This window comes from Heptranchias perlo, chromosome 13, assembly GCF_035084215.1.
Source record: "Heptranchias perlo isolate sHepPer1 chromosome 13, sHepPer1.hap1, whole genome shotgun sequence".
Classification (NCBI taxonomy): Eukaryota; Metazoa; Chordata; class Chondrichthyes; order Hexanchiformes; family Hexanchidae; genus Heptranchias; species Heptranchias perlo.
In genome coordinates this window covers 22,090,231-22,106,834 of record NC_090337.1, presented here as the reverse complement: position 1 = coordinate 22,106,834, position 16,604 = coordinate 22,090,231, and positions in this window count along the sequence as shown.

Genomic DNA, 16,604 nt, shown 5'->3' with positions numbered 1-16,604 from the left:
TACTCTATCACATCACTCCTCACACCCACTCAAACCTCATCCTCATCTTACTTGCACTTACTCACCTCGCCAGTACTCATCCCACCACTACGACTCAACCCAATCCTCATACAATCTCATGGCTCTGTCTCATACTCACCCTCTGATGCGTCTCTTTCACGGTCAGCCTCACCCAACCTGCCACTACCTGTGCTGCAGCCACAGGGCATGCATCACATATGTGTCGTAGAAAGCGTAAAGCAAACATGTTGTGAGCATGAAGGGAATGCACAAGGGTGTTGGAGGGTTTGTCATGGTTTTTACTTATTTTTGATTTCTGATCAACTCACATTACAAATTATATTGGCACCACTACTGCCACGTCTTTGCAAATCTTGTCTGGTCTGTGCAATAATGCCCTTTCCTGAGGATCACAATGAAGACCCACAACTGATGCCACCCATTGTGTCACTGCAGAGTGGGTGTAGGTGTATTTGCACGGCTCTTTTGTGCAGACGACAGAGATGCCAGCGATGTCCCAGGTGGCACACTGAAAAGATGGGAGGAGAAGTTGTTGAGGGCAGTGGTGACTTTGACAGCGACAGGTAAGAAGATGGTGCTCGGGCCAGCCGGGAGCAGCTCGGCATGAAGGAGGCTGCAGATGTTCACGACTACATGTCGAGTGACTCTGAGCCTCCATGTGCACTGCTGCTCAGAGAGGTCCAGGAAGCTGAGCCTCGGTCTGTAGACCCTATGGCGAGGGTAGTGCCTTCTGCGACACATCTCTCTCTGCAGTTGCCCTCCCTCCTGCTGTGCAGGTGGATGTGTCACTGCACTGTGTTGTGGAGCTCCACGTGTCAGAGGTGGACGGCGTGGCCGGCGAGGCTGGTGATGCTGTTCATCCTCCGAGGTGGGTATAACTGGAGCTACGGCGGCCCCCATCCAGAAGATGTACGTTTGAGGGGGTCCACAAGGTAGGTAAATGTGTCTGCACACCGGGGTTGAGGTTGCAAGTTTGTGAATTTTATTGTTAGGAGTAGAGTGGTGGAGGCCAAACTTTGTCCTAAGTGACAGAGTGACCTCCTGCAATGAGTGAGGGTCTCACCCCCACTGTCAAATGGACCTTTACAGCTGCCACAGGCTGGTGGCTGCAACACGTCCATTTCAACTGGGGGTGTCTCCCCCGTTGGGGAAACACTCTCAGTTTAGTTGGAAATCCCACCCCTCCTAAAATATCCTACAAATCAGATCTGCTAACGACCTGAACTATCACATTAATTGCCTTAAGTGGGATCCTACCGGCTTTAATTGCCGGTGGCAGTCCCGCTTGCGGGGGCTGCATGTGCATCTAAGCGCGTCACTGGGGAACCCGGAAGTGGGCGGGTTGGAGCAGGGCTCCGGACCCACCCCAGAAATCCCCAATTTTCGGAGCCCCCCCGCCACGAACCCACCCGCTCGGACGTCCAAAAATCAAGCCCCTAGTCTTTGCTTTCTGTTTCTCAGCCAATTTTGTATCCACACTGCCACTGTCCCTTTAATCCCATGGGCTTCAATTTTGCTAACAAGTCTATTATGTGGCACTTTATCAAACTCCTTTTGAAAGTCCATATACACAACTGCACTACCTTCATCAAACCTCTCCATGATTTCATCGAAGAACTCAATTAAGTTAGTCAGACAAAATTTGCCTTTAACAAATCCGTGTTGGCTATCATTTAGTAACCCACGTTCTTCCAAGTGACAATTAATTTTATCTCGGATTATTGTCTCTAGAAATTTCCCCACCACTGACGTCAGGCTGACTGGCCAATAGTTACCTGGTTTATCTCTCTCCCCTTTTTTGAACAGCGGTGTAACATTTGCATAGGGGTGGAAATTGCATGGCACCGAGGATCGCAAGAAATTGGTCCTCAAACCTCATCTAAATATTCAGGACGAGCTGCTGGCACCTGTCGGGCCTTCACAGGCAGCTTGCCCAACGGAAGAATGCAATTTCAGGCTGCCTGCCTCGCCGGCAACGGCTCTTAAGTAAGACCCGGAGGAGAGGTGGGGGGGGAGGATAGCAGGTGGGGGGGCGGGGTGGCATTCGCGGCCAGCAGAAGTACTGTGGAGCCAGGAGAAGCACTCCTGTATTTCCTGGCGCCACAGAAATAATTTAAAAAATAAATTCAACATCAACAATAACTTGCATTTATACAGCGCCTTTAACGTAGTAAAACATCCCAAGACGCTTCACAGGAGCATTATCAAACAATTTGATAACAATACCTTTACAATGACAGCTGCTGGCTAGGCCACATCCACGTCCCAAAAACCTAAGCGGTGCAGCCCAATTTCTTGTAGGGGTCCTTAAATAAGCGTTAGGCCCCTCACTAGCATATGCAAGGGGCCTAATGCTTGTTTTAGCAGTCGCCCTCGACTCCTGAAAAATGGCTTGACCCAATTTTGGGTAGGAACATTTTTCAGGCATCCTCGGGGCACAGGACATTGCACCCCAAAATTGGTCCTTTTTGCACTCGTTTTACACCAGTAAAATCAGACGCTACGGGGACAAATTTCTACCCCGTAAAGTCTGATTTTCCATCCATAAAGTTAAAATGAACAGAGCATCAGGTACTGTGAGCCTACAGTTTCCTGATCAGTACTCTCTGCAAGTGCTGCTCTATACCTTCAGTGCCCAGCTGTGTAAAGCCAGCTTTTTGCAATGGTACATTATCAATTTAACATGTAAATTTAATTTTTCCTGTAATCCAGTCGTTGATTTAGGAGAGTAGTAAAAGCCACCATTAGACTCAAGACCTAATCATTGGAACAATATAGAACGATCTCCTCATTGCACTAACTACAGGGCTAATTCTGCAATCCTCTGATATCAGCACAAAGAGTGCACCACAGCCGCACAAACTGTGATTTTCCATCCATTCATTTTAATAGGCAGAACATCACAAGCTACCGAGATTTTCTGAGATGTACTCCCTGCGAGCACCACGAGGAGTGCCGGATCACAGAGTCACCCTTATACGTGACAAATTTTCAAACCCATTCTTCATATATGCATTTATGATTTTGATAGAATAGCACACAAAGTAAGCTTTTTTGCAATAAAGTTTTAATATCATGTTGAGTGAAATTTATCATTATGTATTGTAAGAGATGTGTGTGCCTATGCAAAATCTGTTAATAGAATTTGAAGTCCAGATATTGTGCTTTCACATATTACTCAGCAGGTGGCACTAAAGAACAACAGAAAGTTTTGTCTGTCAGCAGAGACAATGGGCCCGATATTACCAGGGTGGCAGGTTCGCGGTGGGGGGGGGCGATTGGGCGCGTGGGTAACGCGCCCAGTGAAATCAGTCTGCCCCACGTGCAATCGCAGGCTAATTGGATCCACTTACCTCTTGTTCCGGGTTGCCCGCTTCTAAGCTGCGCGGCGGGCGGACTGCGTATGCGCAGTAAGGTCTGTCAGCTGGAGGAGCTCTATTTAAAGGGGCAGTCCTCCACTGACTGATGCTGCAAGAAATAGGAAAAATTACAGCATGGAGCAGCGCAGGGGGAAGGCTGCTTCCAGGTTTAATGATGCCTCACTCCAGCTCCTATTGGATGGGGTGAGGAGGAGGGGGAGGACAGAGATCCTCCCCCCGGCGGGCGGGAGGAAGCGGCCTGCCTCTGCCACCAAGAAGGCCTGGCTCGAGGTGGCAGAGGAGGTCACCTGCACCACCAACATATCGCGCATCTGCATACAGTGCAGGAGGCGCTGCAATGACCTAAGTAGGTCAGCCGAAGTGAGTACACTTACTCATTCCCCTACACTCCATCTGCCACATCACTGCCCCCACCCCATATCTCCTTCTGCACTGCCAACACTACTCTATCACATCACTCCTCACACCCACTCAAACCTCATCCTCATCTTACCTGCACTTACTCACCTCACCAGTAATCATCCCGCCACTACCACTCAACCCAATCCTCATACAATCTCATGGCTCTATCTCATACTCACCCTCTCATGCATCTCTTTCACAGTCAGCCTCACTCAACCTGCCACTACCTGTGCTGCAGCCACAGGGCATGCATCACATATGTGCAGTAGGATGCGTAAGGCAAACGTGTCGTGAGCATGAAGGGGATGCACAAGAATGTTTGAGGGTTTGTCATGGTTTTTACTTATATTTAATTTCTGATCAACTCACATTACATATTATATTGGCACCACTACTGCCACGTCTTTGCGAATCTTGTCTGGTTTGTGCAATAATGCCCCTTCCTGAGGATCACAATGAAGACCCACACCTGATGCCACCCATTATGTCACTGCAGAGTGGGTGTAGGTGTATTTGGAGGGCTCCTTTGTGCAGATGACTGAGAGATGTCGGCGATGTCCCCGGTGGCACCCTGGAAGGATGCGGAGGAGAAGTTGTTGAGGGCAGTGGTGACTTTGACAGCGACAGGTAAGAAGATGGTGCTCGGGCCAGCCGGGAGCAGCTCGGCATGAAGGAGGCTGCAGATGTCCACGACTACATGTCGGGTGACTCTGAGCCTCCGTGTGCACTGCTGCTCAGCGAGGTTCAGGAAGCTGAGCCTCGGTCTGTGGACCCTGTGGCGAGGGTAGTGCCCTCTGCGACGCATCTCTCTCTGCCGTTGCCCTCCCTCCTGCTGTGCAGGCGGATGTGTCACAGCACTGTGTTGTGGAGCTCCACGTGTCAGAAGTGGACGACGTGGACGGTGAGGCTGGTGATGCTGTTCGCCCTCCGAGGAGGTCATGACTGCAGCTACGGCGGCCCCCATCCGGAAGATGCACATCTGTAGCAGAGTGGGAACAACAGAAGCTAATGAGGATTGGGCCTGGTTAAACCTGGCTGACAATACCAGGCGATGCCATTCTTATACAGGAAAAGAGAGAAATTGCTGTTATGGTGAGGTTAAGATCACGTTAAGTGTTAGTGAGTGGATTTTCGGAGCCCCCCCGCCAGGAACGCACCCGATCGCGGGTGCTAAAATAGAGCCTAGTGGCCCAGAATTTGCTCTTAACATAACGGTGAGGCTAACAGGGCTCATGGTTATTTCAGGATAAATGGAAGAGCAACTACCGATAAGTGCACATGCGCAGTCAAACGCGGAAATCCGGAAGTTGCTCTACCAAATGCCCTGCTCCTCCGAAAGCTGCATGGGAAGGACAGCTCGTCGGCTGGATCCCCGTTGGAATGAATGGACCAGCACAAAGTTGCTCTCCTGCCTAGCTGGAAACAAACTAATCTACACAGAAAAAGGTACGCTCAGTTTTTTAGGTCTAAGCTAACTTTTAATTGCATGCCAAACAACCTCTCTGGCTCTGAAAATCAACTTTTAAAAATGTGGAGTCTCATTCATTCCGATTTTAATTGTCGTTGGACATTTAAAAAACATTTTTGTTTTACTTTTTCTTTCTGTCTCTTTTATCTCTGTCATATAATTCAATATTTCTTACCTTCTCTTTATTTTGCTTTCTCTAACTGATTTTACATTGAATTTACTGCTGTGGCTTTCACTTCCCAGTTCTCACTCTGCGTGGCTTGTTAAGGATGCTTCAATCTGATTGTTTGAGGGGACAACAGTTCCTTTCCCCGCTCACATGGCTCACCGATGCCCGGGAGGGGACGCTGCACTTTTTTTTGTCTCCCCATTTCAGCAAGTTTAAATCTAAAGAGCGGCAGGCACCATTTATTCACCTCAAAATCCAGGCCATTACTTAATTACATCTGTTACTTCTAAATTTAATACCATCATCCCATCCTTTTCATTTATGTAGGGAATTATTTCTCATCCAGAATTATTTTAGGTGATTTCACATGATCTCAAGTCAATCAGAGTCATGAACATCACAAACAGCTTTGATTCTATGTTCAGACACAAGGTATGAATTGGACGATCTTCAAGAGAGGATTTACTGGAAAATAATTTGGCTTGCCATCTGACGCTAATGTCCTTTCATCTTGGGAAGTCATACAGCATATTTTTTTTTTAACTTGGCTTTTCCTGAATGTTAGCCTTAGCAAAACCAACAGATTTACATTAGGTTTGACACCAACTACAAAGGGACCAGCACTTCAAAAACAGGCAGTACATACACCCCAACAACAATGTAAAATCAGCATCAGACTTTTGTTGGTACTTGATACACCACACTTCAAGCCAGTGGATCTGCCACTCACCATGAGCAATGCTGCGGGAGATCCAATAGTATTAAGCAATGAGGGACAGTACATGGGAAGCTGAGAATAGGCAAACCAGTTGAGGATGGGAAAGTAAATAAACAACAACTTAGTCAGTTAAGGATAAATGAGTCAATCTGAAATATGAGACTTAGGGCTCAAACACAAAGATACAACCTAGTATTGTTACTGATATACTAAAGGAAAGATTAGCTAATACTCTTATTATATATGTTCAGACATGTAGTAAAGGTACCTTCAATCAGCCTTGACAGTCCTTTAATTGAGTTGATGATAACACTGTTTTTAAAAAGGAGTTTCCTTAATACTAAAGTGATGATGGAAAAAGTAAGCAAATTGTTATTTTCACCTTCATGACTCAGATTCTTTTATCTTACTTTTGCAGAAACATTAGTTTTTAATTGCACATATCAGATCACATATTTTATCAGCTTTAAATGAACTGAGATGCTATTTTTTGTTAGTGCATGGGTTACTTAACTATTCTGACACCCCAATGAAAATATTCTAATCTTTTTTAAAATCATACCCCCATCATCATATACACAGGTATATAAGCCAGGTAGGTGAGTTGGATCTAAAAATTCACTCTGTAGATTCAGACTGTGCAGCACTTTTGTGGCCACTAGTGGGTGCTCACAACATACTACAGTAATCTAAGTGAAACAACCTGCTCTCAATCCCCTGTCACTGTCGGTAAGTATCTGGGTAACAACTCAGTGAGGCAAGTGACTGATCTTACCAGTCCAAAACAAGCTTAATTAATCATAGCATATATTAATATTGGTCAATTTTTCATGAATCATAACAAACAGTAAAATAAGTAACAGAATATTTAATTAAGCAGCCTCATCATCAGTACCATCAGGATTCTTTAATGTTGCTTATATACTGGGTATGGTAAAACAATGGTTATAGTCCTGGACTAACAACCCAAAGGTCATGAGTGCAAATCCCACCCTGGTAAGTTGTGAAACTGAGTTCATTAAATGAGAAAAAAATAACCATAAAAGCTACCAGATTGTTGTAAAAACCCAACTGGTTCACTAATGTCCTTTTAGGGAGGGGAACCTACCACCCTACCTAGTTTGGTTTAACATGTGACTCCTGTCCTATATTGACAAGCCATTCAGTTGCCAGGGCAACTAGGGATGAGCAATAAATGCAGACTTTCTAGTGTTGCCCACATCCTGAGAACAATTTTTTAAAAATTAAATGTAGATTTTTGATGATTTTTTGTGGTCATTAAGGCGAGGGATGTCAGCGTTAACAATGGTAACTTTTTCACTTTTAACACTCATAGTCAGCAGCAAACACTCCCAAATCTGTGCCCCGCCTGAGAAAAAAACCTATACTGCATTAATGCAACAGTTCAATTTCCTATAGCAGGCATCATTGGTATGGCCACATTAGAATACTGTGTCCAGTTCTGGCCCCCTCACATGTTAGAGTATATTGAGGGCATGGAGAAAGTCCAGAGGAAGGCAGCTGGAATGATATTGAATCTTAGCATTTAGGATAGATTCAAGGAATTTGGGTTTTTTTCATTGGCGAAGTGTAGACTTCAAAATATTATGATTGAGGTTTTTAAAATGAAGGAAATAGATTTTGTCCAGGTTGATAAATTATTTGAGCTAAATAGAGATGGGAGAACTAGGGGGCAGGAGTATAAAATGCAAAAATTTAGGTTAGATGGCAGGAAGTATTTCTTTTCTCAGAGTCATCGACCTCTGGAATAGATTACCAAAACGTGCAGCAAGTATGGATTTACTGCAGCCCTTCAAAAAGGAGCTGAATGAGTTCCTGAGAGTTGAAGACATCTCAAGTTATAGAAGGTTGATGAGAGACGGCTGTAATTATTGATATCCATTACTGCAGTCTCTTGGAGCTTACTTAATTGTCTTCAGGGGTCGGCAAGGAACTTCCTAGAGTTTTTTCAGGTCTAAGGTTTTTTCTCTGATTTTTTTGCCTCTCTCAGGAGATTGTGTAACTGGGGGGTGGTTTCATGATATATATAGGCTGCACCATGTCTGGGCGGGATGGGCCTGTTGGACCAGTTGCCCTGTCCTTTTTCATACATTCATGTTATGGCCTCTCTTTTTAAGTTTAATAATTTAGTGGCAATTGGGGCAGAATTGTGGGCAATTTTGTGTTATGGACTCACACCTACTCGGAACTGTGAGTTGTGAGAACCCTAAACTGATTCCACGCAGGACTCTTAACAATTAGCAGAGTGAAATAGCTCTCATCATATCAGTATAGGTTGGATTCAAACCCAGCTCCTAGAGGTAAAAAGACAGTGTGTGAATCCTTTTTACTGACCTGTATGCCTCAACGAACTTGGCCAAAATGTCATTAATGAGTTTGGTCTGATCTTGCGAAAATCAGAATTGTGAGACCCTAGAGTCTACACCCAGCTGTCCAAAGATAGCACAGATTCCCACTGTGGTTTTGGGTTACAAGAGCTGTACTGACAGTTGGTGCAACATCTAATGTTGTCTTTGGGAATCTCATTTCCTCTCCCTAACCAAAGACTTTATTAAGAATTTTATACATCCTGCATGTCTGTAATATAAATTAACAGTACAGATCAGAATTAATGTTTTTATTTTAAGAATACTGATGTGAGAGCCCATAGCGGATGAGAACCATATGGTGTGATGCTTTTTGGACGCAATGCATTGGAATGGTTTACAATAAATTCTTTTTTAACCACAAAGAAAAAGTCCCTTTTCTAGACCTCTCTCTGTGAAATATACTTATTTCTATGGGTGAACAGTTTGTGAAAAAAAAGTCACCGGAATTCAATTTGTAGTGGGATTTAGATTTTTTTTAAATAAAATAAATTTGAAACAAAGTCATAATTTAATAAAATAAAGTGAAAGCTTCCTTTTGCTGGGTGGAGCAGAGGGATTTGAGGCAGACATATCCCAAGATTATTAATTGGCTAGATGATAAGAAACAAAGAAAGAAAGATATATTTGTATAATGCCATATCACGTCTTTCTAAAATGTCCCCAATGAATTACTTTTTGAAGTACTGTGACAGTTTTTATGCAAGCAAATGCGGTGGGCAATTTGTATGCAGAAAAATCCAGCAAAAAGCAATTGGCTGAATGACCAATCTGTTTTGGGCTATTGAGGGAGGAAAATTGGCCAGGACCTCAGGAGAACTCCCTATTTTTCTTCAAAGTGAATTTTTAGTGCTCATCTGACCCACAGCATCTTGGTTAAAGTCTCATCCCAAGAATGGATAAGGTCCTGTTTCATATTTAACAACAGAAAACTTGAACTTCTAATGGTCTGTAAAGAACTGTTTTAGGCCAGCTATCCATGGTAATAATTTTAATTGAGTACATGTGACCAGTGCAGCCTCCAGGGATCATTCCTGGAACCCAGTATTAATTATCTTGATAAACATAGTGTAAATAGAGGGTGGGATTTTCCGCTTTAATGAATTCCTGCCGTAACTGCAGTGGGATGGGACATCCATCTACCTTGGATCCTTCAGCTGTGTATTAGGACCAACTGCCTCTCAGGCAGCTGAAGAGGAAAACCATTTTTTTTAAACCTAGAAATAATGAAAAATCTAAGAATGACACTAGAAATGGCAAAGATGATTGTACATTAAAAGACATATTATTAAAGAACATGAAGCTGGTAAAAGATTTAGCTGACCAAATGGTGAACCATATGCGCCATCCTACAACCTCTGCTTAACCACTGAAGAAGAACTTGCATTTAAATACCAGCTTTCACATCCTCAGAACATCCCAAAATTAATTAATTACAGCCAATTTATTACGAAGTAAATACATACATACAAAGAAGTTCCAACACAGAAACAAGCCATTAAGCCCAACCATTTCATATTGGTATTTCCCCTGCACCCGAACTAAATAGTTCTAATCACATTTGCCCACCCATGTTCTCATATCCCTTCAATCCCTTTTCCTTCATCCACCTATCCAATCCAATCTTGAATGTTGACACAGTTTCTGCCTCAATCACTAACCCTGGAAGTGAATTTCACAGCCTCACAACTCTGTGTGAGGAATTTTCTCCTGCCCTCAGTTCTAAATCTCTTACATTTAATGTGGTATCTATGTACATGTATATTAAAGGACCCTAGTAGTTCCTCTACTGCAGTATATTTTAAGTGTGTGCTCCATACATCTGTATGGGCATTTTTTTTCTAGTTTAAAACAAAACAGGACAAACTTGGTGAAGATGGAGAATGAAGGAAGACAGTGAGTGGAATAGGAGACAGAGAGGTACAAAGGGGAAGTATGGTTGTAAGTTTACTGCGAAGTTACAGTGGTATATGTACAAATGAACTCCAGTATAAGCCAATTCCTGAACCACTTCCCATCTATACAAGCACCAAGTTGACCCTTAATCCATATTTTAGTAAATATACTCCTGGACTACTTGTACTCCTCCATAAAGATTCACACAGAGCTTGAAGATTCATCATATTAAGTTTTTTTTGTGTTTAATTATTTTTAATTTTCGCTTTTCAAAACATTACAAAACCAGCAGTAATATTTCACTCAGGTGAGGCCAAGGAGAATGAGTACAGAATAACTTCATACAGAAGTGAATTGGGCAGAACACCATCAGTAGAAATATGGCTGGCTTCATGCAAAGGTCGCTCGCTCAACCTCCTGTGATGGAGGCAGCATTATACAAGTCGTTTCTAGTGATAACCAGATACAGATAGTATTATTCCTTTGAATCATACGTTGAAGCAGCCTCTGTACGTCTTTCAACCTATGTGCAAAAACTCAATTATTAACTTTTTCAAAACAATATTTAATTGGATTAGAGGCATTTTGCGGTGGTCACAAACGAGCTGAGTGTTGATGGAGTGATACCCCTTCTTGTTGATGAACAGTCCTGGCTTGTGTGGAGGTGCTCATACTGCTATACGCGTGCAATCAATTGCACCCTGCACCCGTGGGAAGCCAGCCACAGAGTGGAATCCCACTGCCCTCTCCGTCTGGCTGAGGTCGTCCATGGGGAAGTTGACGTACTGCAAGGCTCTGTGAAACAAGTTGTCGCTGACCTGTCTTATGCACTTGTGTGCAGACGACTGAGAGACCCCGGCGGCACCCTGGAATGATCAGGAGGCGAAGAAGTTGAGGGCAGTGGTGACTTTAACTGCAACAGGTAATAAAATGCTGCTCGGCCCAGCCGGGAGCAGCTTGGCATGAAGGAGGCTGCAGATCTCTGCGACCACCTGGCGACTCACTCTGAGGCTCCGTATGCACTGCTCCTCAGAGAGGTCCAGGAAGCTGAGCCTTGGTCTGTAGACCCTGTGGCGAGGATAGTGCCTCCTGCAATGTCACTCTCTCTGTTGTTGCCCTCTGTGGCGCAGCACCGTGTTGTGGAGTTGCCAGCGGCGGAAGTGCACGCCTTGCCTGGCGAGGCTGCTAATGTTGCTCGTCCTTGGATGTAGTGGTGAATGCAGCCATGGCGCCCCTCATCCTGATGGTGTCAGTTTGAGGGGGTCCGAAAAATTGGTTAATATGTGTGAACAGAAGAATTCTGAGTGGAAACTAAGAATTTTCAATGAAAACACAAAGATCTCCCAGTCTGAAAGAACTGAGTTCTTGCTGCAATAACTCAACTTTTATCCCCATTTGTCAAACAAGCATTTGAATGTCCAACTGGCTGCTGCCTGAAACACGTCTCTTGCAACATGGAGTGTTTTTCACAGCAAGGGAAAGTAGTTCAACTCTCTTAATAACTCTCTTAAGTATCATCCCGTAAAATTTAATTGCCAGTGGGACCTCTGCATTCGTGAGGCGCCCGCAAACCCAGATGCATCAGTGGGGAACCCGGAAGTCTGCGGGTTGGAGCTGGATTCCGAACCCGCTCGGGATTGCCCCAATTTTCGGAGCCCCTGTCCCCAACGCTCCTGCTACTTCATTCTAAAATCGGAGCCCATATCTTTTATCACATCAAATATTTCTGTAAAAACAGTCCTTCTATATCTCCATTGCACTACAGTTTTGGGGCCAGTATCACTTTTGCTTTAAAGGACTACTGTACCTTTAACCACCAAGGCACTACACAGTTGTTTTTCTACTGCTAGTTCCAAAAAACATGCAGTACTATGAAAGTGTGATGAGGTCCCACATTGTTTTTTACTGTTGTATTGTAGGCAAATGCAGCAGCCAATTTGTGCACAGCAAAGGTCCCACAAACAGTAAATGAGATAAATGGCCAGATAATCTGTCATGGTGGTGCTGGTTTAGGGATGAATGTTGACCAAGACATCAGGAGAACTCCCCCATTCTTCAAATAGTACAATGGAATCTCTTGCATCCACCTGAACTGGCATAACTGGCTTGGTTTAATGTTTCGTCCAAAAGACAGCACCTCCAACAATGCAGCACTCCTTTTGTACTGCATTGTAATGTCAGCCTAGAATATGTGCTAACGTCTTGGAGTAGGGCTTGTACCCAAAACCTTCTGACACAGGACTGAGAGTATTATTACTGAATCAGTGGCTTCTGTGTCCTCTGGTTCTCGACCATCACACCATTGGGAACAATTTCTCTTTATTTACTTTATCTAAACCCTTCATGATTTTGAAGGTGGCAGGACAGGTTGAGAAAGCAGTTAAAAAAGCATACAGGATCCTGGGCTTTATAAATAGCCCAGGATCCTATAAATAGGGCTTTATAAATAGCCCAGGATCCTATAAATAGAGGCATAGAGTACAAAAGCAAGGAAGTTATGTTGAACCTTTATAAAACACTGGTTCGGCCACAGCTGGAGTACTGTGTCTAATTCTGGGCACCACAATTTAGGAAGCATGTGAAGGCCTTAGAGAGGGTGCAGAAAAAAATTACTAGAATGGTTCCAGGGTTGAGGGACTTCAGTTTCGTGGATAGACTGGAAAAGCTGGGGTTGTTCTCCTTAGAGCAGAGAAGGTTAAGAGGAGATATAATAGAAATGTTCAAAATCATGAAGGGTTTAGATAAAGTAAATAAAGAGAAACTATTCCCAATGGCGGAAGGGTTGTGAGCCAGAGGACACAGATTTAAGGTGATTGGCAAAAGAACCAAAGGCGACATGAGGAAAATCTTTTTTACGCATCCAATGGTCATGATCTGGAATGCGCTGCCTGAAAGGGTGGTGGAGCAGATTCAACCATGGCTTTCAAAAAGGAATTGGATAAATATTTGAAGGGAAAAAATTTGCAGGGTTATGGGGAAAGAGCGGGGAAATTGGGACTAACTGGATTGCTCTTACAAAGAGCCGGCATGGGCTCGATGGGCCAAATGGCCTCCTTTTGTGCTGTAACCATTCGATGATTGTATGAATCAAACTGACACACAAAGATCGCAGACCAATCTTTCAGCCACTACACCTCTGCTCCTTGGAACCCTTTCCCACCTTGTCACTTCTCTGCCTTGCATCAAAAGGCACTTTTTGACTCTGTGTTGATTTCCTTCCCTTTCATCTTTCCCAGAACAACAACAACAACTTGCATTTATATAGCACCTTTAACATAGCAAAACATCCCAAGGCACTTCATCGGAGCGTTATCAGCCAAAATTTGACGCCTTGGTCAAAGAGGTAGGTTTTAAGGAGGATCTTAAAGGAGAAGAGAGAGATAGAGAGGCGGAGAGGTTTAAGAAGAGAATTCCAGAGCTTAGGGCCTAGACAGCTGAAAGAACGGCCGCCAATAGCGAGGCGAAGGAATTCAGTGATGCACAAGAGGCCAGTATTGGAGGAATGCAGAGTTCTCGGAGGGTTGTAGGGCTGGAAGAGGTTACAGAGATAGGAATGGGGCGAGGCCATGAAGGGATTTGAACACAAGAATGAGAGTTTTAAATTCGAGGCTTTGCTGGACAGAGCTAATGTAGGTCAGCGAGCACAGGGGTGATGGGTGAATGGGACTTAGTGCGAGTGTAGGATATGGGCAGCAGAGCGGATAGGAAAGATGAAGGAGAGGAAATACTCCTTGGAAAGTGCTCTGAAAAGTCCTTATACATAAGAGACGTGTGTTTTTTTGCTGAAATGCCATCACATTGTATGAAATCAATTACCAAGGTAATAGAAACTTAGGGGGTGAAATTCTTCGTGAGTGATAGTGAAAAATGGGTGACACAGAATCGACAGGCTGTTTCACGCTCTACCATTGAAGTCAGTGGAAAAGAAAATCAGGCTGAGTGTGAAACAGGCTGCTAATTCATTAGCACGCATTTTGCACTACTGCCCAAGACAAATTTCACCCCATTAGGATGTATGACTTGTGCCATAAGTACACGTTGTTTTCATGAAATACAGGTTTTATATTTTTATAGAGATCACATCACAGTCTAATTACTGGACTAGTTTTACTTTGAAAATTGTTTTGAAGAAAATGTTCAAAACACAGCTTTCGAAACCCACAGCCCACAACAACAGTATAATTATTACCCCTAAACCCTTCAGTTGCATAGAACCAAATCACAAACAAACGGTACCATTAAACTATCCCTGTTTTCTCCTTACCTAATTATTTTGAGTGTGACCTCATTGATGAGTAACATGCAGCCTTAAAATAACTTGACTTAACTTTTAGTCAAATAACCTTAAGATGCAGTCAAGGACAGTCTTCATAGAATCATAGAATCATAGAAGTTACAACATGGAAACAGGCCCTTCGGCCCAACATGTCCATGTCGCCCAGTTTATACCACTAAGCTAGTCCCAATTGCCTGCACTTGGCCCATATCCCTCGATACCCATCTTCCCCATGTAACTGTCCAAATGCTTTTTAAAAGACAAAATTGTACCCGCCTCTACTACTGCCTCTGGCAGCTCGTTCCAGACACTCACCACCCTTTGAGTGAAAAAATTGCCCCTCTGGATCCTTTTGTATCTCTCCCCTCTCACCTTAAATCTGTGCCCCCTCGTTATAGACTCCCCTACCTTTGGGAAAAGATTTTGACTATCGACCTTATCTATGCCCCTCATTATTTTATAGACTTCTATAAGATCACCCCTTAACCTCCTACTCTCCAGGGAATAAAGTCCCAGTCTGTCTAACCTCTCCCTGTAAGTCAAACCATCAAGTCCCGGTAGCATCCTAGTAAATCTTTTCTGCACTCTTTCTAGTTTAATAATATCCTTTCTATAATAGGGTGACCAGAACTGTACACAGTACTCCAAGTGTGGCCTCACCAATGCCCTGTACAACTTCAACAAGACATCCCAACTCCTGCATTCAATGTTCTGACCAATGAAACCAAGCATGCTGAATGCCTTCTTCACCACCCTATCCACCTGTGACTCCACTTTCAAGGAGCTATGAATCTGTACTCCTAGATCTCTTTGTTCTATAACTCTCCCCAACGCCCTACCATTAACGGAGTAGGTCCTGGCCCGATTCGATCTACCAAAATGCATCACCTCACATTTATCTAAATTAAACTCCATCTGCCATTCATCGGCCCACTGGCCCAATTTATCAAGATCCCGTTGCAATCCTAGATAACCTTCTTCACTGTCCACAATGCCACCAATCTTGGTGTCATCTGCAAACTTACTAACCATGCCTCCTAAATTCTCATCCAAATCATTAATATAAATAACAAATAACAGCGGACCCAGCACCGATCCCTGAGGCACACCGCTGGACACAGGCATCCAGTTTGAAAAACAACCCTCGACAACCACCCTCTGTCTTCTGTCGTCAAGCCAATTTTGTATCCAATTGGCTACCTCACCTTGTATCCCATGAGATTTAACCTTATGTAACAACCTACCATGCGGTACCTTGTCAAATGCTTTGCTGAAGTCCATGTAGACCACGTCTACTGCACAGCCCTCATCTATCTTCTTGGTTACCCCTTCAAAAAACTCAATCAAATTCGTGAGACATGATTTTCCTCTCACAAAACCATGCTGACTGTTCCTAATTAGTCCCTGCCTCTCCAAATGCCTGTAGATTCTGTCCCTCAGAATACCCTCTAACAACTTACCCACTACAGATGTCAGGCTCACTGGTCTGTAGTTCCCAGGCTTTTCCCTGCCGCCCTTCTTAAACAAAGGCACAACATTTGCTACCCTCCAATCTTCAGGCACCTCACCTGTAGCGGTGGATGATTCAAATATCTCTGCTAGGGGACCCGCAATTTCCTCCCTAACCTCCCATAACGTCCTGGGATACATTTCATCAGGTCCCGGAGATTTATCTACCTTGATGCGCGTTAAGACTTCCAGCACCTCCCTCTCTGTAATATGTACACTCCTCAAGACATCACTATTTATTTCCCCAAGTTCCCTAACATCCATGCCTTTCTCAACCGTAAATACCGATGTGAAATATTCATTCAGGATCTCACCCATCTCTTGTGGTTCCGCACATAGATGACCTTGTTGATCCTTAAGAGGCCCTACTCTCTCCCT